The 25,841-nt window shown below is 39.3% G+C and overlaps 1 protein-coding gene across 4 annotated transcripts in view; it reads right to left on the bottom strand.

The window, feature by feature from the left end:
• fndc3ba (fibronectin type III domain containing 3Ba) overlaps positions 1-23,707 on the bottom strand; it is a 94,199-nt gene extending 70,492 nt beyond the window's left edge. For all 4 annotated transcript variants that reach the window (XM_077561845.1, XM_077561854.1, XM_077561860.1 and 1 more), the window contains exon 1: positions 23,545-23,707. The gene's annotated coding sequence lies outside the window, so the exon portion shown is untranslated. The remainder of the gene's footprint in view (positions 1-23,544) is intronic.
• Between the last annotated feature and the right edge of the window lie 2,134 nt (positions 23,708-25,841).

The following is a 25,841-nucleotide window of genomic DNA, read 5'->3' as shown; positions in this document are numbered from 1 at the left end:
TTGGCACTTCTTGTGGTTCTAAATCAAATGCATTCAACGCAGAACACTTCACCTCCAAAGACACCCTTGAGAAAGTAGCAAAACGCTTGGAAAAAGGTCCGACGTGGAAGATGAAAATGTAACCAAACAAAGTGAAATCACATTTGAAAGTTAGCCTCTTCGAACCTTTAGCTCTCAGTACTCCCTGGAATCCTGAGACTTGGACTGGGACTGGAAGCAGAAACAAAACATCGCCTTAGATGTAAGGCCAGATTTTCAGAAGAACTCCAGAAACATTTGGTTCTTGGTACTTCAGGGACATTTAAAAAAAAAAGGTTCCAATCAAATGTGTTTCATGTGTGAGACTCCAGCTTCTCTTCTGGCTCAGATTTTGACTCCCAAGGTCGGGAAGTTAGTCGGTGGCTTATGTTGTCCCAAAATGGTGGAAAAGATTCGCTTAGGACGGGGAAATGTGAAAATGTGCTCGAAGGTGAGGGACTTTACTCCAAAACTACAAAAGTTCCCGCAACATATATGACTTTATAGACCTACAAAGGTTCCAATCGGACACAATTAAAAATACATTTCAAGAAAGTGCTAAATCCTTGTTGTTGGGTGGCTGCAGACAAGTTTTACACAGACAGCGCTAATCAACCCCCCCCCCCCCCAAAAAAAAAAAAAGTCAAGCCACATTTAAAAGTAAAATTCCAGCAATGATGCCCAAAAGCCCGGGTCTGCAACCGGAAGCAGAAACAAAACTTTCTCTCAAAAGTAGGGCAAGATTGCGTTTGGGGAAGAACCAGGAAGTTGCGTCCAAACAAACTCACACCCTAACCCTAATGTCCAAACCGTAAAGTAGGACCACGTTTTATTTTCAAGGAACTTTTCATTCTTGTACTTCCTGGAGCTAAAAAGATTTCAATCAGATGTGTGCCGGACTCCAAAAAAATGTGCCTAGAAAGGTCTTATAATTTTGCACAGGCTCCACCCCCCGTCTCAGATAATTAACTTCAAAGGCAGAATATTATGTATATATAATATAAAGTCGACATAATTTTTATTTTTTATTTTTTTGCTTTTACCTTCATCAAATGTAGGACTCTTGAAGACATTTAAATTCCTCTTTTGATCAAATCAAATTTAACACCTTCCAGGAGTGCATCATATTCCAAACAAAATAAAGCCGTTTTTGTTTATTGTGCATTTTAAAGACCACTGAACTGCAGATTCAAGGTTTTACGTGTCTTTTTTAAGGACCTGTGGACACCCTGGAAAATGTCATGCCTGTAATTTGGAAGCTCAGCTGCGCATCTAATTCGCACTTTCATAGAAAACCAGACAATAAACTAAACGTGTAGATTGGTTTTAGTCCAAAAAAGGTGAACTTATGTGGCTTTTTTTTTTTTTGCAAACTGCTATGCACTTAGCCGAGAAGGGGGGGGGGGGGGGTTTCCACTCATGGGGCCACGTCACACATTCCTACCACGAACAAGCATTTCTCGTTCTTTGACTGGATGCAAATTTGCCCTTCAGGCAGAAGCTGATTTTAGCGAGAAGAAGGAAGAAGAAAAGCAAAGACCTCCACCAATGATTAAAAACATGTATGATCTTGATTGCTTAAAAATAGCATCGTTCAATTTCATACATACGAGGGAAGAGGCAGCACATACGAAAATATTACATGGAAATATAACAGACAAAAAACCGAGTCAAGAATTTTTTTTTATAGAAACATGGTCTACGTATATAGAATTTTTTAACCTAATTCTGGTTACTTAATTCTGTCTGTTACATCGTGATAACTTACATTGATGTTTCTGCATTTGGCAATTTATTATTATATTATATTATTAGTATGGGATTTTTTTTTAATGGGCTTTAGGTGAACTGATGAATACACACACGCACGCACGCACGCACACACACACACACTCACACACACACATACTCACCCACATACAAAAAAAAAAGTATATATATATATATATATGTATATATATATATATATATATGTATATATATGTGTGTATATGTATATATATATATATGTATATGTATTTAAAAAAAAAAGAGAGAAAAAAAAAACATTTATTAAATTTTTTTTAATTGATTTGTTGTTGTTTTTTAAAAAAAAAGGAGAGCAATGATGATGTCAAATCGAATGAACAATACTGAGCTCTAAAAAAAAAAAAAAAAAAAACGTGTCAAGTAGTTATCAAAGTTTGTTAGTTCCAAAATTGGCCACTGTTGTACAATCAACGGCAAACTGCTCATTGATTTATTTATTGCATCATCCATGGCTCTAAGACCTTGGAAAAAGAGTTGGCCATTGCTGGCAATTTTTTAATTTCCCGAGAAGTAGTGACTTTTGGAAATGTGATGTGAGGATTACGCCCAAGAGTGCCGATATGTAGCTTGTTGTTGCTCAATATTTATCAAATCGGTGTACTGTACTTTTTTTCTTTTTTTTTAAGACCCAGTGTGTCTTTCTAATTCTTATTTTTGCGTGAGCAAACGAGTGGTCGCGTGAAGCCCGGCGAGCGACGACCGAAACAACGAGCGAGCACGAATTAGCCGGGGCAGCTAACAAGTGCGGCTAGCAGGAGTTAGTCGGAGCCATAGGCTGGAGTGGCTAACAAGAGTGGTTAGCGGGACGAGCTAGTAAAAAATAAAAAGCTAGTAAAAGCTTGTGAGACCAAAGCAGAAAGTGACAAGCGACGGGCCTGAATCACGAGTTAGTGACGATACACTTTTTTTTTTTTTTTGCATACTATTTACATAAACAGTCGTTTTTAAGATGAATGAATTATTAATTCACCACTAGATGGCGTTAGGGATCACTGAGCGTCCCTTTACGTAAATAAAGCTACATAAGTCATAACTTGCAGATATAAGTCCCGTTTTTGCAAATTGCTTTTTTTTTCAGAATAAATGCCTCTTTTAATTAAGTAAACAGCAGTTGATAAAGAAGGTATGTAGATTTATTTTTTATTTTTTGACATCTTAGCTTTAGTTCATATTTTAACACAATGCAGCACATCCAAAAGCGACAACTTTTTTGCGCATTCATGCTAGCGCATGGTGTGACTTTTAAAAATCTCAAATCTGATGGGAGAATGAGCAAGTGTTCATCTTCACACCAGGAGGCATTGCGGAATGTCCTTAACTCTTTGAATGCCAGACGTTTTCAGAAAAGGGATGCCGTGGGTGCCAGCCGATTTAAGCATTTTTGACTGATCTTTCAAGGTCCACAGAAAATTATGTGTTTGGACTATGGAAACACACATACTACCAAATGAAAGATTGGACTCTCATCTTTCATCAGAAAAAAAAGTTTGTTTCTACCTTATTCCGTTTTTCAGTAATCAACAATAGAAAATGGTTAGTTTCACCTCTGTTTTGAAAAAAAACGTCTTTTAACGTCTTTGGCACTCCTCCATAGGATTTTACTAAACGTTATTTAACATTTTTGGCAGTCAAAGAGTTAATTACACTCGCACAACAAACAGACACGCACGTCATCCCGCCTTTAATAAAACGTTGATACTACTCGCCTAGTTGACTGTTCACGACAGGAAAAGACTGAAAATTGGACAAAGGAACATTTCTGGCTTAAATAGGCAACGTTGATGATTTCACAAAGCGCTTGTAGCCCCCCAAAAAAAAACTCAGCTTTGAAGGGAAGTGTGAAAGACACACGCAGACCAGGAAGTTGCACACAAACAAACCTGTGATCATGCAAAAATAACTTCTATAGTGGAGGTAAGACTGTCAATAAAAATAAAAATAAAAAATTTAAAAATGTTTTTTTTTTAAATTAAATAAATTTTTCACTTGACTGGTCCAGTTTGTCGAGAGCGGAACATTCCGGATGGGCCCTCGCAAAGCTGTGCTGCAGATTAGAGGGCGTCTCAGTTGCAATTATACTTTCCCTGGACGACTCTTTCATAGAGCTTTGCTCTCTTCTCCACTCTTTCATTTGCTGCCTCTCTGCTGCCTTTTTTTTAAATGCCAAGAATTCTGAAAAGTGCGGCGGCTGACAAGTCGGGACGTGTCCCACTTCCCAAAAAAAAAAAAAAGATGTCCTCAGCACTCTTGTGCCTCGTTTAAACGAGCGGCCGCGCGTATAGAGCTCAAATCAAGCCTGTTTTCTAGGAATGCCGACCACAACAGATGACCAAGTGACTTCAGTGATTTATTTTGGGACGGACTTTTTAAAAGGCTTATGAAGCAACATTCTGTATCACATGACCTTTGATTGAAAAACAGCGCATTGTTATGAGTGTGCATTCTTCTGCTGCCTATAAATAAAGTACACGCATCCAACCAACCCAATGCTCTCATCGAGACCGTTTTCTAAGAATAGTCGCCAAGTCACTTTTTTGGACACATTTTAAAGTGAAACTGAATGGAAAAAGTGACTTTTTAATTGCTTATATGCAAATAATTGCATCTCTGAAGTGGCTGAATAGCCATCAACTCAGGAAATTTATGTTTCACAAACAAGTATAATTGGAAGGCCTTAGTGATGAAGTAATACCTCCATGAGTAAAAATATAATCCATGTTATGCTTGTGGGAGCTCACTTTTTTTTTTATTACGCCTCCCAGGAGTCAGTATTTTGCGCCCCCCTAAAATCTGTGCCGCGACTATAAATAGTATCATTTGTCTATAAAATTGCACACTCTCTGACAATGAGAGCATCACTGCCACCTATTGTAGTGGATGTGCAATTACACATTATTGTAGTATAGCCACCCAAAAAAAAAAAAAAAAAAAAAAAAAACACAACCACCTGTGGCATCGCACAACAATCCTTCAGGTGGACCCATCCCCCATTTAAGAAGGACTGCAGTAGACTTAACATACAACCATTGCTCCCCCCCCCCCCCCCTGCCTGGTCGTCATGGTAACAAAATCCACACTTACAAATAGGCTAGCCCAATATTGGGTGGGATGAGGCTAACTTCAGAACGACAATAGAGGAGGTAATTATGTAAAAATAAATGGAAAATAGTTTAATTAATTCTCTTTTTTATTTTATTTATAAGTACATTTATTTTATAATTGTTTATAATAAAATATATATTTTTAATTGAAACGTAGAAATTAGAATAAATAATTGACCAATTTTTTTTAATTAAAAAGGAAATGAATGCAACAAAAATGACAGGACTCTTGATAATGTAAATAGTGGCCATAATAATAATAATAATAATAATAATAAAGAAGTGCACTGTGTAATTCATATTATATTTGGCAAAAGCATGTCACATGCATGTTATTAAGAAAAGTGTTGTTACAAATTCTGAAAATCAAACGCGTCATGCGACTCCTTGAAAATCCTGCCCGATCAAAAATCTGCATGGTGAAAACGTGCAATCACTTTGCAATTAATGTCCTTCTTTTCCAGGGAACCGAGCGCGGCCAAAAGAATCCGGGATCCCTCGCTATTGCCATGCACTTCCTGGAAAGACCCCGCCTCCCTTGCATTCCTGCTCCCTGTCAAAACACGGCGCTCTGACTCCAAACCGGCTGCCGGGAAAAAGCCTGTCGGCGGGGCCTCGTCGGCCCGCCGGCAGCTCCGAAGAAGACGAGGCGGCGGCGGCGGCGGCGGCGGCGGCGGCGGCGGCGGCGGCGGCCTCGTTCTCAGGAAGAGACGACGGTTACATAACGCACACACATACACGCATGGAGGGAGGGTGAGAGGGGATCTGGACAACACCCTCCACACACACACACACACACACACACACACATTTGGAAATAGAGACATTAAGAGCTTTTGTCACATGTACAGAACGAGCACATTTCAAAAGCCGGATCACACCGTAACGTTTTTTTTTTATTGTAATAATTTAATGGAAGAACTTCAGATTTTCTTGTGCAGACAAAATGTCGGTACCTTCAACATTCCTGGTAGACGGAGTGATTATTTTTACACACTTTTACACGCCAGCTACAGCTATAAAACAATCGCAAACACATCAACCCGTTGGCTGTCTGAGGTGTGCAGATAGGCAGCGGAGGCGGAAGGGGAAGGAAGGGGGAGGGGGTCATAGGTCGAATGCGTGTGGAGTGAGAAATGCGAGGAATCCTAATTGTGTTATTGCTCCTGCGCAAACATTAGTCCTGCCTGTCACAGTGCAGACAGTCAGTGCGCCTCCATGCGTGTGCGTGTGTTTCTACACAAACAATCCAGCCACGCAAACGTCTGGTGCTGCCATCTTGACAATCCTCCCCGTGCTGGCTTCACTTTCGGCCAAACTCGCTCCAGCGCACATCTGGAGCGGAGACCGCCCCCCCGTCCCTCCTCCTGCAGGCCCGGACAGCTGTAGGCTCTTGTCTGTGTATGCGTGTCTTAATATGTGTGCGCGCTCGAGAAGGAGGCCAGCGGGCAGAAAACACGCCGCCGAGGCCGTGACGGCTCAAGCGCTTGCCACATAGCCACGTCGCCGCGACGCCACCGAGGAAGAGGCTGGGGAAAGGGGAGGAAAAGATATGGGAGGCTGGAGTAGGTGAGGAGGTGAAGGGGAGCTCTGGAAGAGGAGCAGAAAGAGAAGGAGTAAGCTAAAATGGAGGAAAGGTTGTGTGTGAAAGAAGGTGGGAACCAGGGGGAGATAGGGGAGGGGCTAAAGGAGGAGGACACTGAGAAGGTGAGGAGAAAGAGAAGTGGGGGAGATGAGGAGCAAGGTAGGATCAGAAGAGGAGAAAAGAGGAGGCGCAAGGAGCAGAGAGGAGAGGAGGGGAAGGCAGTGGGAGGCGTAGAAAGAGGAGCAAAGGCCGGTTAGAAGAGGAGAAGTTGTTGATTGCGGGAGAAAGAGAAGGCCAAGGGAGAGGAAGAGGAGTAGGAGGATATGGAGAAGAGACGTGAGCAGGATATGCCAGAGAAGAAGCGAAAACTTTTAGGAGTAGAGTACGAGAAGTTGGTTAAAAGGGGAGGAATTTTTGTCTGCAAGAGGAGGAGGCAGGGAAGGAAGAGAGAGGAGTAGGATGGTGAAGGATGTGGAGAAGAGAAATAAGTCAGATATGTGACAGAAGGAAGTGAAGACTTTTAGAGGAGTAGAAGGCCGGTGAAGAAAGAGGAGCAGAGGATGGGAAGTCGGCAAAAAAGAGGAGAAATGTTGGCGGCGAGAGGAGGAGGCCAAAGAACGAAGAGAGGAAAAGGATACGGATGTAGGGAAGAAAAGAGCACGAGTCTGTGATGGAGGAGTAGAAGGCCAGAAAGAGGAGAAAAGGATTGGCAAGAGGAGGAGGAGTTATAGACGGTGAGAGGAGGCTAAAAGAGGCGGATGCTAAGGAGGCTAGATGATGATTAAGAAAAAGAGGAGGAGGAGGGGAGGAGAGGAGGAGGCTACAGGAAAGTTGAAGATAAAGATATAGGGAGAATGCGGCGTGAGGAGTCGGGAGGAGGAGGTAAGGAGACGTGGAGGCCAGAGAAGGGGAGAGCTAGAAAAAGGAGAGAGAGTCGAGGAAGCGAGGAGGAGGAGAAAAGGGATAAGATAAGGAGTAAGCTGCAAATAGAGGAGGAAAAGTTGCCTGCGAGAGGAGAAGGCAAGAAGTGGAAGGCCAAAGGAGACGAAGAAGGAGGAGGAGGAGGAAGAGTAAGAGGAGAGGAAGCTCGGAGAGAAAAATGGAGCAGAGAAGGAAAGACGAGGAGGAGACAGCTAAATATTATGTTGGGGGAAAGGAGGAGGAGGGAGGGGCATAAGGAGAAGGTTGAAGACTATGACGGGAGAAAAGGAGGCGGATGAGGGACGCAGGAGGAAACGTGAAGGCATGATAAGGCAAGGAAAGAGGAGCAGGGGTTTGAGTGGGGGGAGAAGGAGGAGAAAGGAGTAAGCAGACAGTCAGGAAAGGAGGTGAAGTCGATTCATGGCAGAGGAGAACCAAAGGAGGAAAAGCGAAGGAGTAATGTAGGTCAGCGAGTGGGCGTGGAGGAGTGCAAGTCTAAACACAACAAGACAAAGTGACCTAACAACAACATTCATTCAATCACAAGTCAGCTTTCCAGCTGTTACATCAGCCAAGACCACCCCCAGTACGACATCACCCCCCCCCCCAACATACACACACGCCATTCCACACACTCTACTTCCTGTCCTCACCTCCACAACTTGTGTCCATATTTGGAAGCATCAAGCCGACCATCATTTTGTGTGCGACAGGTGTTGTTGTGCATCCTCCGAAGTGGAGGAAGTGGCGACTCTCTCGCAAGCACATGACCGTGACTCACTTCTCTTCGAAAAATCTTCTTCACTGCTTCCAGATTTTCTTCCTCTTTTTTTTTTTTTTGCCCCGTTTTCATTCAAATCAAAAACTCCCTCAGTGACGACAAGAGCACTATTCAGGCCGGTGTACAGTTGAAATAAATGTGAGGAGTGTAGAACGACACTTTATATACTTCCTGGTTCATGGAGGCGTTCAAGAGCACTATTTGGCAAACATTCAGAAACATTAAAGTAGGGCTGGGAAAGAGAGTCCACTTTTAAAATAGGTCTCAACGGACACCGTGGATAGATAGGAAGTTGTAGGCAAGAGGTTTGCTCATGGACTATTGTTGGAAGAATCGTCTAGAGGCCCTAAATGACTTTTAAGACACTACATGACATGTGTAACGTAGATATAACGATGATACATGTGAACTAAATGGTAGTTAGTCTTTGTTTAATGCTAATCGCGATTGATAACCCTTTAGCATAGGCTAATTGCGTTGCGTGTTTAATAATGCTCATGTACAAAACATTAGAATTAATTTGGAGTTATAGCCATTCAATTCACCACATGAGGATAGAATGATGTGTGTGAACTAAATGTTTGCCTTAAATATAATTGCTAGCGCGCTAATGCTAACTGCTAACCGTTTAGCATAGTCTAATTGTGTTGGTGTTATTGATGCTCATTCACAAAAGATAATTTGTTCACTTTAAATGATCACCGCTAGCGTGCTAACGCTAATCGCTAGCGTGCTAACGCTAATCGCGATTGCTAAACGTTTAGCGTAAGCTAATTGTGTTGGTGTTTAGTAATGCTCTTGCGCATAAGAATAAATGAGTAGCTATATCCACTAATAAATAAATACTGGGGGTGAGAAAGGGAGCGATTATTCGATCATTCAATGGTATAATCGATAGGGTAATCGATTTGAAAAAGATTCGATAGTGACAGTCCTACATTATTGCAGTTTCTCAAAATTCTCAGTAACTAAGAAAATATTTGAGAGCGTTCTTCCTAAGTGCACGATTCTCTTTTTAAAATGGAACAGCTGCAACAGTGCAAAAAGTTGGATGCTTGAACGTCAAGGTAGCACTTTATTATGCCTAGCTGTGTTGGCAGCCTGCTTTTTGGGTCAAAAGTCATCCCCACCCCCCCCTTTCCCCATTCCCCCCCCAACTGCTCCCATGCCCTACTTCCAGCCCTAACCTGGTCTCGTGACGGAACCAGTCCTTTCTCCATCAAAAGACCGACCGCCACCCATTCAGCAGGTTTGGGGGGGAAGGGGGGGTGCGTTTTAGGGTAGTGAAGGTGGGGGTGGTCCGGTCCGGTCAAGCAGCTTTGGCGAGTTCTCATTCCCGCTAAATTGTCCCACATGGGTGAGCGTGCTCAGTTTGAAAAAAAAAAACAAAAAAAAAACACAGCTACTTCCTCCTCAACACACAAACATACATGAAGCAGTCACAAAGGTATGTGTTGGCTCCAACACGTCACCGCACGTACAGTATATAAATACACACACACACACACACAATAGAGGCTGACAGTGAGCAATCCTCCTCCCAGCTGAGCGTTTGAGCACGAGGAGTGCACACTCAGCATATTTGCAACATATGATTTGGATTCCACTTTTTTTAACGTCAAAGCCCTCACAATAAAAGCTCACGGCTGACCGACTCCGACGCACCACAATCACAGGTCGACATATACACAAAACACACACATTACACACTATTATGATGATTGCCATTATTCACTCTAAAAACAGTTGGGTCAAAAGTAGCCCAATTATGGATTAAAAATGGACCGAATCACTTTATGGGTCAATTGGACCCAACTTTCTGGGTTGCCGTATACAAAATGACCCAATTTTTTTGACCCATGTAAAGGATCTGACCAATATTTATGAGTTGTTTTACACTGAAAGACGAATTTCTTGACTCAAAGTTGGGTCAAATCGACCCAAGTAGAGGATTGGTCCATTTTTGACCCATAGTTGGGTTATTTTTGACCCAACTGTTTTGAAAGTGTTGGTAGGATATCCGACGCGAGAGCTGCGTCAAAAATTATTGAAAGTACACAAAGTAATCATTAATGTCAATTTTCTATTCTTCTCATTTCTACTTCCTGATTGTAAAACCACCACAAGAAGGCCTGGTATTGGCTCGATACTGATACCTGGTATCAGTACTCACCCGTCCATCTGTCAGGAGCGACATGGGGCTCAGTATCTTCATCACAGACACTAAAATGGTCACAAGGACAGGAGATCGTACCCAGAAAATCGATGTCGGGAGAAAATCATTCAACCACTGAGCCATGCCACCTAAATTCGATACTCTCCTATCCCTTATAAATCTAAAATATGATAAATAAATTGAAAAAAAATTTTTTTAATCATGTAACATCTGCAGTATCTTCCATCATGGCGGAATTGTGCCGTACATTTCTCGTATTGTTTCCCATGAATTGCGCAGGTGTGCGCGCACCACTCGGACGTACCAAACAAAAAGTGCGTTTGTGCCTGCGAGCAAACAAACGAAGCTCCATAACCTCAGAAAGTCATAAAAAGTTTTTTTCCGTGCCCGCTTGAGACGTGCCGTCAGCGCTCAAATGGCTCCTCCTCGCCCGTCATTCAAAACGAACGTCATTGTTCCGTGCGCCATCCAACGAAACAGATATGCTCCGCTGGAGAGTGTTACTGTTACTGTACACGTAAATGTCGCCGACAGACGCACATGCCGGTTGGACTTTTTTTCCGTGCCGTTTATGCAGAGCGGCGAGGCGGAAATGGCGGCGGCTAATGATTTCGGCGCGCCTCCATGACACGGCTCTTAATTGACATGCCGAGTCAAGAACACACACGCACAGTTTTATGAGCCATGAAAAGCGTGCTCAAGGTGTGTGTGTTGAAAAAGACTGGTCGCAGTGGCTTGAAAAACGCACACAGGGGCATTTATACTCTGATAAAAAGGTGTGATATCAAGGTTGGTGCCAAACTAATACAGAAACGTATACAGAATCTTTTTTTTTTTTTGCGGTCAAGCCAAAAATGTAGCCCTAAATAAAATTAAAGCTAACTAACTTTATTTGGAGCGCTGTTCATGTTGTACCCGGTTTGGCCACTGAGGGGCAGTGTGGTTTCACACGGTCTAATACACTGTTAAATTGTAGCCACATTAGAGAGTAGAAGGAAAAAGTCACAAACAAGTCATTCCAATAAAAGTTTGTTTGTTTTTTATCAGCTGTTCTTTTGAGTGATAAAAGTGCCGCAAGTAGCGCGCTAATTAGCATTAGCCAGTCAGACGGGAGTAGATCATTACAATTCCTTGCACATCTATAGATTGAAGCAAAAATCTGTGTCAATTAAATACTTTTTTGAATAAAAAAATCTTTAACCGAAAATCGAATCGCAGACCCAAAAATCGAAATCGAATCGTGAGACTTTCAAAGATTCCCACCCCTATTTTTTTTAAGTTTCTTTTTTTATGCTAGAGCTTACAGAAGGCTTTGACGCAGCCTCTGAACTGTAGAGAAAGGTTGACGCAATGGTAGTTATTACAAAAAAAAAACGGCCAGCAGGTGGCAGCAGAGTATAAGAGATCGATCATGTTGCAAAAGGGCTCTTTTCCCCGCCGTTTTAAACAGATTTGTGAATAATGATGAAACTTAGCTATGTTCTAATGCTTATTGATGCAAAACAGAAACCGATTTTTGTCCTGATGAAAGAAGAGACTCCATGTTTTTATAGCAATAGAACTCCATCAATAGAAGATCCAGTAAAACAGCTGGGAGCGAAGGGGGTTGCTTCAGTGAAAATGGCTGGGAGTGAATGAGTTCATGTCCAGAAGACCAGTCAAAATATTTTCCCACAAAATTTGGCAAATCAATAATGACGCCACGCGACCATAGAAAAACAAGATGACAAATACAATTATAGGGAACGGCCACGTTAACCCGGGAAGACAAGAACACAATCATTTTCAGAAGAAAATACATACACTAGCATTCTTTATTTTATATGTAGACCGACCAGTCAAAAATGTCCTCCAATCAATTTGGCAAATCAATAGCGGGTGCCACACGACCATAGAAAGACAAGATCGCAAACACGATGATCGCCATAATATGTTTCTTGTGAAAACGTCCCCACCGAGAAAAACGAGCCGACAAACACAGACTGGCTTCACACGGCAGACGAAAAATCATGAATGGTCCTTTAACGTGCCTCAGTCGATGACTAACTCCTCCTACTGCCGCTTGTGTTTATGAATGAGAGTACGTTCATGTGCGGCGTGTGCATGGAAAAGTGTGTTAAGAGTCCAGATGAATAAGCGGCAACGTTTTGCGCCAACACTGACACAGCTTTGTTGTCTAAAATGTACCTGACGCACACACAAACACGCGCGCACACGCCTAGTGCCTCCCCCCCCCCCGCCCCACCCCAATCCCTTTCCTCTCCTCCCCACAGCCGGGGGGTCACAAGGTTGCATTCCTCCTCCCCAATCAGCCTCAGGATTTCACACACTCAATCGGGGATGTGGGTGTGTCTTTCCGCCAGCCGGCATGTGTGTGCGTGTGTGAGATTTGCGGGGGGGGGGGGGGGGGGGGGGGTCCGGCCGGAGGGTGAGGATGGTAGAAGAGGCAGGCATCCGTTTTGAAATCTTCTTCTTCGTTTTCAGGTTTTCAGATTGGACGTTTTGCGGAACAAAATGGGAGAGTTTGTTGAAAGATTTGATTGACAGCTGCCAAAGGTGCAAATGGCAGAAAACGCTCCTGGTTGTTGGTGCGGGGGGGAACTACTAGAATACCAAAACAATTTAAAAAAACTATTTTTTAATGAATAAAGGTGAATAAATAATTCAAAGATAAGATGCTTAAGATAATGTAACCATTCAAATGTTTAAATTTTTTTTATAAATAAATGACATTTTTATTCTAAAATAAAATGAAAAATTACAGAAGATTAAAAAAGAAATACAATCAAATTATGAAAAAGTATAAATAACAAAATTATTTTATAACCTTGATTTATATCACTTTGCATACGCTTAAGAAATTTTTTTAAATGTTTTTTTTTTAAATACATAGAATAGTTAAATATTTAGCAAATCATGAAAGTTTTCTTTTTCTTTTTTTGAGTTGTTTGTAGTGAAAGAGGCCGATGACTGATATTTGGAGCCGATATTCATTTTCCATACGAGGGAAACAAATATTGGTGTGAAAACATTTTTAAAATACAAATTCCAGTTCTTAACTTGAATTTATTGAACAACTTTTCAGATTTGCAAAATGTTCTTTAAAAAAAAAACAACCTTTAATTATAAAATAAATAAATATAAAATAAAATAAAGTTCAGGGAATTCCGATTTTTTTAAAGAAAACTTATATAAATAGCTCTGTATTAATTTCTACAGTAAATAAAGTTTTCCAAATGTTTTTAAATATCCCAAATGTTAATTTTTTCCTTATCTTTGTTGTCATTTCAATCAATCGCAAAAGGTGCAGCGCGTTCCCAGGGTTAGCATTACCTTTTATAAAGCTAACTGAAAATTTAGCTTCCTCTGGCTAACACAGTTTTAAAGAGATCATTTATCGGCCGTCATTTTTTTTATTTTTAAAAAGCCCGATACCGATATCTATCTATCCCTAATGTATTTGTACCTTTTTTTTCTTTTCTTTTTTTAATAACTAATTTGATAAATCTTGTTTGGTCCCAAAAAAAACTTGCATAGTTATATGTTCCCCCCCCAAAAAAAATTTTGTCTTAATATTTTTTACGTTTAAACATTTTCTTCTTTTGTAGCAAAAAAACCAAATGCTCGTCCTAATCGGGATTTCAATTATTACCAAATGAACCGTGATTCATATTTTTTTCTTTTTTCTTTTTTACTTTTCTCAGGAAGGTTGTGGTGGTGCAGGGCAACGCAAGTGGAACTCAAGGAGGATCTGATGAAGGCCGAAAGAGGCTCAAGGAGAAGACTTCAAAAAATGACAGGTATGTGGGGGCGGGAGGGGTGGGGGTCAACAAGGACGGTTGTGGGGGGTGGGGGGGGGGGGGCACTCCAGTTTGCATGCCTGAGAGGGGGAAGGTGGAGTTTGGGTGTTGTAACAAAGGAAAGCAATAAAACATGTGGCTTTGCATTCAATAACACTTACTTCCTCCACACGCACGCACGCACGCACACGTTGCATAAACACTCGTCCCGCCGTATAATCAGGAAAAATAAGCGGTTGGAACGCAGGGAAAGATGGCCACTCAGTTAAATCAATTGTTTTCAATTAAAAAAGGAAAAAGTCTGGGGTAACCACAGAATGCAGTATGTATTTCATTTCATATTCAGGAATCCTAATTAATATCATTTCGATACAATAAAGCAAGGGTCAGCTGGTAACCAGCTAAAAATAGCTCACTAGTGATGAGACATTGTGATTTTCTAATCATTTGAAATTATAAACACTGGCAGAGATGTAAAGAAATATAGATTAACTGTGATTATTATACGGTTGATATTATTATCATTATTATTACCCTCATAATTACTAGGGCCCGACGAATACGGATTTTTTTTTAGGCCGATGGGGATTTCAATTTGTTAGTAGAATAAAATTTCGATAAGCGATTAATCATCCAACTAATTAAAAAAATATATATATAATGAATAAAATAAGTACATTTTTGATCTAAATATTTACAAATTAGTGGTGTAACGGATCAGCGTTGATCCGTGGTCGGTTTGGATCCCGCCCCACAGTTCGGATGGTTGGCGGGGGCAAAAAAAAAACAAAAAAAACTTTTTTGATCCATTGCAGCACTAACACAAATATCAATTATTGCTGCATTTTTTTTTTTTTTTATATGATATCATTCTTTCTTTCTTTTTTAATTCCCCCCCGACTTACTATCGCCTGGGAAGGGGTGGACAATTAATTATTCGGAATCCTTCCCAGGCCGCCACCCAAAAAAGAAGCCTTCATTCCCAATTTGTGGAATGCATAAAATGGATCCATTTCATTGGCTCCCCTTACTTCCTCTCCCTCACACAGCTGCAGGGACGAAATAATTTATTTCTTATTACATGCATTTCAAGTGCTTAGAAAAAAAAAAAAAAAAAAAAACAGCTTCGCAGCCTATTCTTGTTTGTCGATTAACTATTGCTATATTGTCATAAGAAAAGTTTAAATCAAATAAGTTCAACTTTGGCAGGTAAGAGGGTGTGCACACTTGTGCAACCCCACAATCTAATTTTTTTATTTTTTACATTCTCCTTTGAAGTTTTTTTTTTTTTTTAATTAAATAAAAAAAAAATAACGGGGTGTGTAGACTTTTTGTCTTGTTCGAATGACTTTTTTTTTTTTTATGCCGCATTTTTCACATTCTTTTCAAGTCATCTGCTCACAGTAATCACATTTTTTCCCCTTCATCATTTAATTCATAAAAAAAAAGTCTTTGGGGAGCTTTTATCGTCCACTCTCAGTCGTCAAGTGCAAATAAACTCATTCATAAGCGCTTTCATGTTCAAATAACGGAGGGGGAGGAAGTTGAAAGGCTTCTTTTTATCTCCTGAACCGGTGGTCAACAATGCAGGAAATTATCGTGGTGTGGGGGGGTGGGGGGTGGGGGGGTGTACCGCAGGGAATGTGCGAGGAGGTGGTATCATAGAAGCGAAAAGAAAGAAGGGAGGAGGAGGAGGAGGGCAAACATTGCAGCTCGGTGCCAAGCAAACATGAGATGCTGGGATACTTCAACACAAGCACAAGAGGATGCTGGGAAATGGAAAGTGAAAGCAGCAGCAGGTTATCAAGAACACACACACACACACACACACACACTACATATTCTTTGTTCTCACACATAGCCAGTTTGTGACAACGTCTGGGTTCGGAATACTTAAGAGGTTGCCACAAAATAAATAAAAATAAATAATAATAAAGTTCCACATGCTAGCCACGAAATATCCTGCATAATTCTCTTTAATGTTTTGTCTATGACAAGATAGTAGTAGTTGTTGCTTTCAGATGATTTCATGCAAAAAAAATTTTTATTTTTTTTACAGGTGTCAGACGATTACATTTTGTAATTGTAATTAATCGCATGACTTCAATAGTTAACTCACCATTAATCGCAAATTTTATATCTGTTCTAAATGTACAATAAAATATATATTTTTAAAGTTTTCATACTCTTATTAACATAAAAGTTGGGACAAAAACTTCTAGTCATTGATACAGTAATTTCATCATAATTCATAAAACTGAGTCCAAATTAAAAAGATGTGCTGTACTGTAAAAAAACGAGTGTGATATTGATTTGTGTCGGTCATTTTTCTGCCACTAGATGGCATAATTTGGCATTTGTAAGACGGTGACAGCTCAGTGCAATTTTTTTTTCATATTAAAACCTATGTCATCTTTAACATGAAGAAACTTGTGAAATTGTGCACATTTTTTAAAGTGGGAAAATACAACTTGACCACAAATACCGTATATGCATTATTATTACATTCATTACTGCTAAATTTTGACGTGGACGTGTCTGCTGCATTGCGACTGAATTTTCGCCAGTACAAGCTTTCCAAGTTTAGGGGCGGTCATTATCCGCGAGTTAAAAATTTTTGCAGCGTTACAGGAAGTTTCAATTAACTCACAAATAAACTCATTCATAAGCGCTTTCATGCTCAAATACGGTTCATTTAGAAAAAAAAGAAAACAATTATTTTTGTACAGTGACCTCGAGTGCCCTGAAAGGCGCCTATAAATAAAATAAATGATTATTGTTATTCATGTGTGATTGATCACAATTGAACTATGAAAATTGTGCGATTAATTGCAATTAAAAATGTAGCCCTAATTAATTGATATTATTATTCTCTGGAAACTGATACAAGTTCATTCTGACTGGGAAAAAAACTGTACCGGGAAAAAACAAAAACAAATTTTGAATGTTGTCATTGTCACTTGCTTTTCCGTTGGCGAAAAGGGGGAACGATCAATTATAGCCACAAATGTGCAAAAAAATCTTAAGATTTTAGTTTCGGGCTATATTGGGCCAGCCTCTAGTAGTTCACATAATTGAAAGCCTGTAAATGTTCAGTCACAGACAAAAAGTTGCAAAAGACATGATGGGGCTAAAGATGATTGGGGGACAAAAAAAAAAATATATATATAAAATATATATAAAATATAAATATATATAAAATATAAAATATATATATATATATATATATATATATAAAATATAAAATATATATATATATATATATAAAATATAAAATATATATATAAAATATATATAAAATATAAAATACATATATATCTATATATATATATATATAAAATATATATAAAATATATATATATATATAAAATATATATATATATATATATATAAAATATATATATATATATATAAAATATATATATATATATATAAAATATATATATATATATATAAAATATATATATATATAAAAAAAAAATATATATATATATATAAAAAAAAAATATATATATATATATATATATAAAAAATATATATATATATATATATATATATATATATATATATATATATATATATATATATATATATATATATATATATATATATATATATATATATATATATATATATATATATATATATATATATATATTTTTTTTTTAAGCAGCCAAAATGAAGCGCCACACACACCGACACACACGACGCAGGGATGCTTTGTGTTGTCCGTGTAACCTGAGAGCCGCTACATCTTCCTTTCCTGACAACACACAAGCAACGAACACAAAGCGTTGCTTGGCTTTGGGCGACGTGTTACGGCATCGCCACGACCCCTCCCTGACCCCATTTTTTTTACCTGCACAACACCTAGCCAACGGGTTGTTTTTGTTAAATATTCCTCTAAAAATTACTATTTCATTCTATTAAGATTAGATATGTATTGAAAGGAATACATTCTCATAATGATATACTTATTTTATTCTTGTGAGATTACAACTTTTTTCATGAAAAACATTTTAACTCTCATGATATTTAAATTTTCCAAAACGGAAAAAGAAAAAAACGTTCCCAACCGAACAAGTGACAATTTTTCAAAAAAAAAAAAGCAACTGGCAAATTGAAGAAACAAGACAAGATGAACAAACCACTTTTCTACCCAACTAGTCCCTGGACTGGTTGCTGGCCATGGACAATATCATAATGCAATATACAATACAATACAATAATAATATACTCAAATAATAGCAATGAAAAAACTATAAATACAAATACCAGCTGTTCCTGTTGTACGTGTGGTGGCCTCTTGGTGGCAGTGTGGTACACACTTTACATTAAGATTAGAGTAGAAGAAAAAAGTTACGAATGAGCTTTATTAACATAACTCGCTTCAAGAGATTAGGAACAATAAATAACTAAGTATTTCCTTTCTGTATATGTTCCTACAGCTTTTGTATGTGAATATAGGTTATTTTAAGGAATTTAACTGCCGCTAGTTGATGCTTATTTGCTATTAGCCTGCCAAAGAGAGTTTACATTGACTTCATTTATTTGCATAGACAAAGGCATGGCTCTTTAAGTTTAGCTTATAAAAAAATAAAGTTATAAAAACAAATGTGTTGCGTTTATATTCCTGCGATGCGATACATGGCCAAAGGTTTCCGAGGGCACGGCAACCCTGGCGTCTTCTATCGGCCCCGATGTTATGTTTTTATTAGGAATCAAGGTTGGCATTCATGCGCGGCTCAATAGACGGCAGTTAGCAGCCGCTAGCGGCCTCGCGCTTAAACAAACACCCGCCACGCAGACTTTTCCAGACCTCCCCACGAGGGCCGCATAACATATACGTTGTGTGTTTGAAGCACAGTCGGGTTATGTTATAGAGCGCGTTTGTGTAAAGTTCTCTGTGGCGCGTGTGTCTGCGCTTGTACGCGGAAGGGGAAAGAGCACAAGTTCACTGTTTCATTGTGCCTAATAAGAGGTCGTTTACCCGGCACATCACAGTGTTTGAAAACGGATGAATTAGCGTTCCTATAGCCTTTCTCTAATGTAGTGTTAGTGTTTCCCCACATTTAAAAAAAAATGTCACAAAAAGTTTTTATGCTCAAACGACGTTGATCTCGTCTGAAATTACTCAAAATGGTGTATATTGTTTAGCTATGAATCTGTTGCATGAAAGACAACAGGTGGCTTACTTAGGCCTACTGCCATCTACTAGCATGCTATCGTTAGCATAGCCTTACAAACGCAAAACTGTAGACAAACAATGCATTTACACGGGGCAAAATTCTGTGTGCAGTACTTTCTTCTTCATCATGTGAAGCATTATTTTCAGATTAAAAAAAAAACAATTCACAAAGTTTTGACAAGTGACAATATGCTATCGATAGCATAGCCTTAGAAGCACATTAACTGTAGACAAACAACGCATCACACTGGGCAAGATTTTGTGTACTTTCTTCTTCATTATCTGAATGCACTTAAGTTGTTGCTTTCCGGATAAAAAGAAGAAAGTGACAACATTTGAATAAATGACAAAATGCTATCGTTAGCATAGCCTTAGAAAAAGCGTAACAGTAGACAACCACAATATATCCCACCAACACCCATTTTGCCTACTTTCTTCTTCATGACCTTAAATATGTGAATTGATGTTTTTTTTGGATAAAAAGAAAAAAAGCCACACATTTTGACCAATGACAAAATGCTATGGCTAGCATACCCTTAGAAAAGCATAATGGTGGACAATCGCAATGTATCCTATCAAATGTGACTTTTGTCCTCATTCGATTTGTTTTGATCAGGAAAAGGCTAACAACTTCGACAGAAGACAAAACTCCATCAATAGCTTACAGCCTTAGGAACGCGTCGCTGTAAACTGCATCCCAGCAGGGCTAATTTGCTTCCATCCAGCAATTTCTTATGATGTAGAGCTTATCCTCAGCTGATACTGGGTACACGCTGGACTGCTTGTCAGCCAATCACACATATAGAGGGGGGGGGGGGGGGATCACAATAAAATTAACTCCTATGGACATGTTTATGTCAGAATTTTGACCTGTTTAGTTGAAGACAAAAATCTAAAAATCTGTTCTATGAATGGCAACAGATGGATAGTGAATTGTACTTTCTGCCATTATTGTTTTTTTTTTTGTTTTTTTAAACCACCATTATAGGCTGATTAAATCAATGAAAGTTGACCTCGAAGGCGGAGCTAGTAACACTGCCGCCATTTGATTGGCTCATTTTATGTTAACTTGCTGAATGATAAAAACGGTCTTTCAAAAAAAAAAAAAAAACGCACACAAACATTTGTGTCTGGATGTTCAGCTTCCCACTCAAGCAAGGTTGCTTGTATTTGACAGACAAAGCCGCAGTGGTTACAGAACTCGGGTCGTCAACTTATATAAAGTGTTATTCAACCCGCTGACCTATGCACACGGAAGAAAAAGGCCAAAGAAATCCGACTCCGCCGTGAACAACAGCTTCTGTGCTCGCCTTTTACCATCCGCAAAAAAAAAAAGAAAAAAAAAAGAGGAGATTATTATTATTGAAACGCTGCATACATCCTGCAGCTGTACGCATTCCGACTTCGCCGCAAACCAGAGCGAGGGGACGGAAAAAATCTCACTCATTAAGTTTGAGAGCTGAAGATCCAAGCATTCCTGCCCCGGCATCCGCTGGATGGTTGGGGACGCTTTGTTTACATTCTGATTGCGCAGAAACGCAAAAGGCTGCCGAGGCTTAACATCAAGAGAACAAAAAAAAAAGAAAAGATTTGAGTGTTCATTTACATCACGGTAACGCCGACGCCAAAGCAGGCAGGAAGTCAAATGGAATAACCTCAGGCACCTGAATGCCTTCGTCAGCCGGGGCCAAGTTTACTGCGGTGACATTAATTACACTTAAGTGGCCACAACATTGAGTACACGTGTACCAAAGGTGCGTCGAAATGTCATTGTAGCGGCTGTTCCTAATATTTTGACCGGCAACGTTATGACAAACATTACTGTATTCGGGAACGCACATGCTAATGCTAGCTCGGTCTCATTCGACAACAGGACGTTTACCAGGATGCAGACAACCATGTTAGAAAATAAAACATATTTTTGACATCACAAACAACGACATTGTATTTGTTTTCATTGGGCCGTCGTTCAGGTTTCAATCTTAGAATGGGAGCTACTGAAAGAAGATAACATCTTAAATCTTAGACTCGCGCCTTCGGCAAGCAGTACAAGGTGACATCGCGGAAAGACATAAGTCATATGTGTCACTAATCTGTTTTGATCTTGGGACCGACATCATCTGTACTTTTGTTTTTACCATAATCAATGAGTAATATTAATATTCCTCCTCGACACAAATCCCACGTCAACAAGACATCTAACTTCATGTGACGTAATCATCACAAACCATGATTAGGCTACTTAAATTCTGATCACACATTCAAAAGTTATTTAGAACGACTGGATCACAAGTTACAGATGATGTCATTTGAACGTTGCCTCAAACCCATCAAAAACTCTGTCGTACAAAGAGAGAATGAAATATGATTTACAATACGTACGTTTTTTTCCCCCCAATGCGACTTAAAGTCTGGACACTCAACACGCATCTAATTTATATGTCTTCAAAACCGATAGAAAAAAAAAGCAACAGTAAACAAAGGAGCAAAAAGCAGTGGCGAAAATAAGATTTCTTTTGAACTAAGCACAAGCGGCCATATTTAATTCCACAGACAATGCGCCACGGGTTCATCAACGTGTGTCACTTCACTACTTGGACATCAAACTCTGCAGTGTGAACGTAGCCTAAAACATGCTAAAATCAAGAGAACGCCAAACAATCAGAAGATCCCAAACCCAAACGACTGCGTGCTGAACTATCGTCTAAATTTAGATCTGAGAGTTCCCAGCAGTTCTTAAGTCTCTTCTTGACAAAAATGTATCTCCTTCAGAAGTAAATATAGATATATAAATATCTCTTTTGTTAAAACCCATCTGAAAGAAGAAGAAAAAAGTTAGCCTAGCCTGCTAGCTCTGACCGCTACGCGATCTGTCACTAAAATAATCACACCTCTTAGCTCAGTACATCGAATTGGGGGGGTCGCAGCTACACTATTTTGGTTTTTTTTTATTTATTCTTTTGGAAACATCTGCGGGACAACTATTCTCTGTCTGCAAACAATCGCGCAGAGGGGAAAAATGATCATCTTGTTACATCATCACTCCCTCCCTGTCCCCCATTTTACTCCTAAGCAGAGAAAAAGGGCACACGCAAAAATCGGCCACATCAGCCTAGCACCAAAGGAATGTCATCTGACGTCATGTATTTGGGATCAGATTTCCCCTTCTCTTCTTCTCGTTCTGCACTGACAAAATTGTTGCGTGTCATTTCTTTTCTCCAACGTGCCCCCTGGATCCAGAGTCCACTTAAGCAAGAGAAGTTAAGAGAAAAGTGGCGGGGGTGGGGGGAATGCGGGGGGGTCCCATAGATAGATAAGCCGGATTCCAAAGTTTTTGGAGTACACGCAAAGCACCCATACATGTAGATTTTTTGCATCGTATTCCACTTTTGGGGTGTTTTTCCTGCATGGAAATGAGGAAACGGTGGGAAAGAGGTGAATAGATAAATTGATAGATGCGTGTGTTGGTGCACAAACAGACACGTAGTCGTTTCTGAGAGGTGGAGGCAAAAAAGAGAAAGAGGGAGGCTGGCTGGAAGGAATGCTAGGATCTGCTGGAGTGGAGACTTTTTTTCCTTCTTCCCTAAACGCCTCATTGTACAGGGTTTAAAAAAGAAAAAAGCACAAAATCACCCAACAGCAACAAACAATGTCCATCATGTCACGATTAAGGGTAAAAGATAACAAGGGGGGTTTGTTACCGATAAAAGATTTTACGTAAAGCTGCGAGACATTTTTGCCAAGTTTGAGTGTGTAAAAAAAAAAACATTTCGCTAGTTCGCCTCGTCAGCATCTTGGAAGCGGTTGTGTTGACTTTTTAAAGCAAAGCAAAGCAAAGCAGAGCAGAGATTTGGCGGCGGAGGTTGAAGTTTGGTGCCCTCTCGTTGCTCACTCCATCCAAACACAAGTCAGCAAAACGACACTTTGACGGTGAAAAAGTTGCACAAGTCCATTTTGACGCACTTTTCCGCGGCGCGTAAACGCACCCAAAAGTCACTTTTTTTCCGCTTCGCTATTTTTTTACGCTGCTGGCCAAGTGGCTCAGACTGCCGGCGTCAGCGCTACCAACACACACACACACTTAACACACACACACACGCACGCACTTTATAAAAGTTTCCCTCTCCAACATGGCCTCCTTTGTTTCGAAAGAGCTGAAACTCACCTCGCTGCGAGTGAAACAACGTGGAGACGGGACCGCGACGTTGGCTGCCTTTCTCCTTTCGTTGTGGTGGTTGATGTGTGTGTGCGCGTTTTTTTTTGTGTGTTTTTTTTTTTATTTATTCCCAGGCTCCGGAGCTCGCCTGCCTGCTCGCCTGTCTGCTGGCGCGGCGCGACGCGGACTAGTGCGAGCGAGGCTACGCCATGTCAATCAAACGCGCCACGCACATGGAAGGCCAGAGCCCGCCCCACTTTTTTTTTTACCGTAATGCACATACTAAAGGCGCAGTGCCGATTTACTCATCGGTGGAGGATCGGGCGTCTGAAGTCTCAAATGCTGGGGCGCGCCACCCTTGTGACACCAAGGAACATGCTATTAAAAATAAATAAATAAACTAGAAGATGTAATTGCACATCTACTACAGTAGATGGCAGTGGCGCTTTCATTGGCAGAGTATGCTCAATGAGTAGCCATAGACTTGAATGGACTGTCAGTGCCACTTACACACTGTTGGGAGAAGTGAAGCTACTGGCGGCCATCTTGTGTTGCCATTCACTAAGGCTGCCTAACTTGAATACATCGATGTTCACTTCATTTTGCCACCGTGTGTGACATATTTGTACCAATAAGTCTAGGAGAAGCACTTCATAACATGTACTTTTCATTGCTGAGAAAAATGTATAATTTTCTCTTATAAGGTACAGCATATCTCAAAGATTGGTCTGCATCATGTTGTCAGAGCCATCAACAATCAAGTAAAAGTAAAGCCCGACAGGAAAAAAAAAATTGCTGGGAAATGTAAGCTTTGTGAGATCATACTTATAAGAGGGTGAACAAACTCTTGCGCAAATAAACTGCGTCCGTCCCGTCCTTTCCGCCACTGACCTTTATCGCCCACGCTGACATGACAGCCGCCTTTTTAATGCAACGTTGCCAGCAAAACAAGCTCATGTCACCGAGCTCCCTCTTTCGGGTCACTCGGAATGGGCAACGTGAGGGCCGCTCTCTCGTGGAAACCAAAAAAAAACATGAATCAACGTAACCACCGAGCCCAGCTTCCTAAAATACATCCTTCCAATTAAATAGGCTTCCTCTTTTCACACTTTCAAGTCGGAACATGAAAACAAGCCACAATTTGACCTCCTTGGCTCATGTGTAATTAAGAGGGGATTCCATTTAATTTAATTTTTTTTAATTGACAAAAACATACTGAAATGACTTTGAGAGTAACTCTTGCCAAAACTCGTCTCGTTCAACCTTTTACAAATAACAGCCAAAATGAAATAAAATTAAAAAACGACAGCTGGTTCACATTTTTAGAAATAAAAAAAAATGAAATCAAATACATCTCAGGTTCAAGCATTCAAAAAAAAAAATATACAGGTATTATTAATGGATTAATTAATTAATGGATTAAGATAAATGAAATAAAAATAAACTGAGATTGTAATACACAGTTGATTTTGCTAGCAAGTTGAAAAACAAAACTAAAGCTATATATCTTGTCCATGCAATATTATACAACATAAGTATATGGGAATAAAACAAAAATAGCCACAAAAAAGGGGGAAATTAATATAAAATAATACACATGCCATCCATATAATAAAAATCAAAACAAAAAGTAAGAATGACGTGTTTAAAAAAATAACTCAAACATAATACTGTACATATATACTGCATGCAAGGAAATAAATCTAATAAAATGACTAAATTCATTAAAAAAATTATTAAAATGACATTTAAAAAAAAACTTTAACAATAAACATAAAATACATAAAAACTCCCAAAAAAATAAAAAATACAATTAAAATGTATACATATGTGCAATACAAATAAAAGTTTTAAAACAAATTACAAAAATAAAAATGCACATTTACTTCATGTATTCAAATAAAACTAATGAAAACAAAATAAAAATATGAATTGATAACAACTAAAACAAAAATGCATATCTTATCCATGCAATATATATATATAATTTTAAAAAACTGTATAAAAATCTGGTATAAGCATAAAAAAAACCTACATTAATTTAACATTAAAATGAATTGGGAGAAAAAATAAGTATCAGCGATGATGAAAAAAAAAGGAAGCAAAAATTAAATTGCACATGCAGAAGGGAAACAACCTAGGCGTGTCTTCACCCTTTTTTCCGCCTCCCAACCCTCTACCGACTTTTGCTAAAAATAAATGATCCTATTAAATTAAAAATAAAACAGTGGACTCATTACAATCAATTAAAGTGTTGAGATTAACAAGTCAATCCATCCATCAAGCTTTTTTTTCTTCCTCACATG

This window comes from Vanacampus margaritifer, chromosome 1 (assembly GCF_051991255.1).
Source record: "Vanacampus margaritifer isolate UIUO_Vmar chromosome 1, RoL_Vmar_1.0, whole genome shotgun sequence".
Classification (NCBI taxonomy): domain Eukaryota; kingdom Metazoa; phylum Chordata; class Actinopteri; order Syngnathiformes; family Syngnathidae; genus Vanacampus; species Vanacampus margaritifer.
The sequence above is the reverse complement of the archived record's forward strand: the minus strand, read 5'-3'. Positions and strand labels throughout refer to the sequence as shown.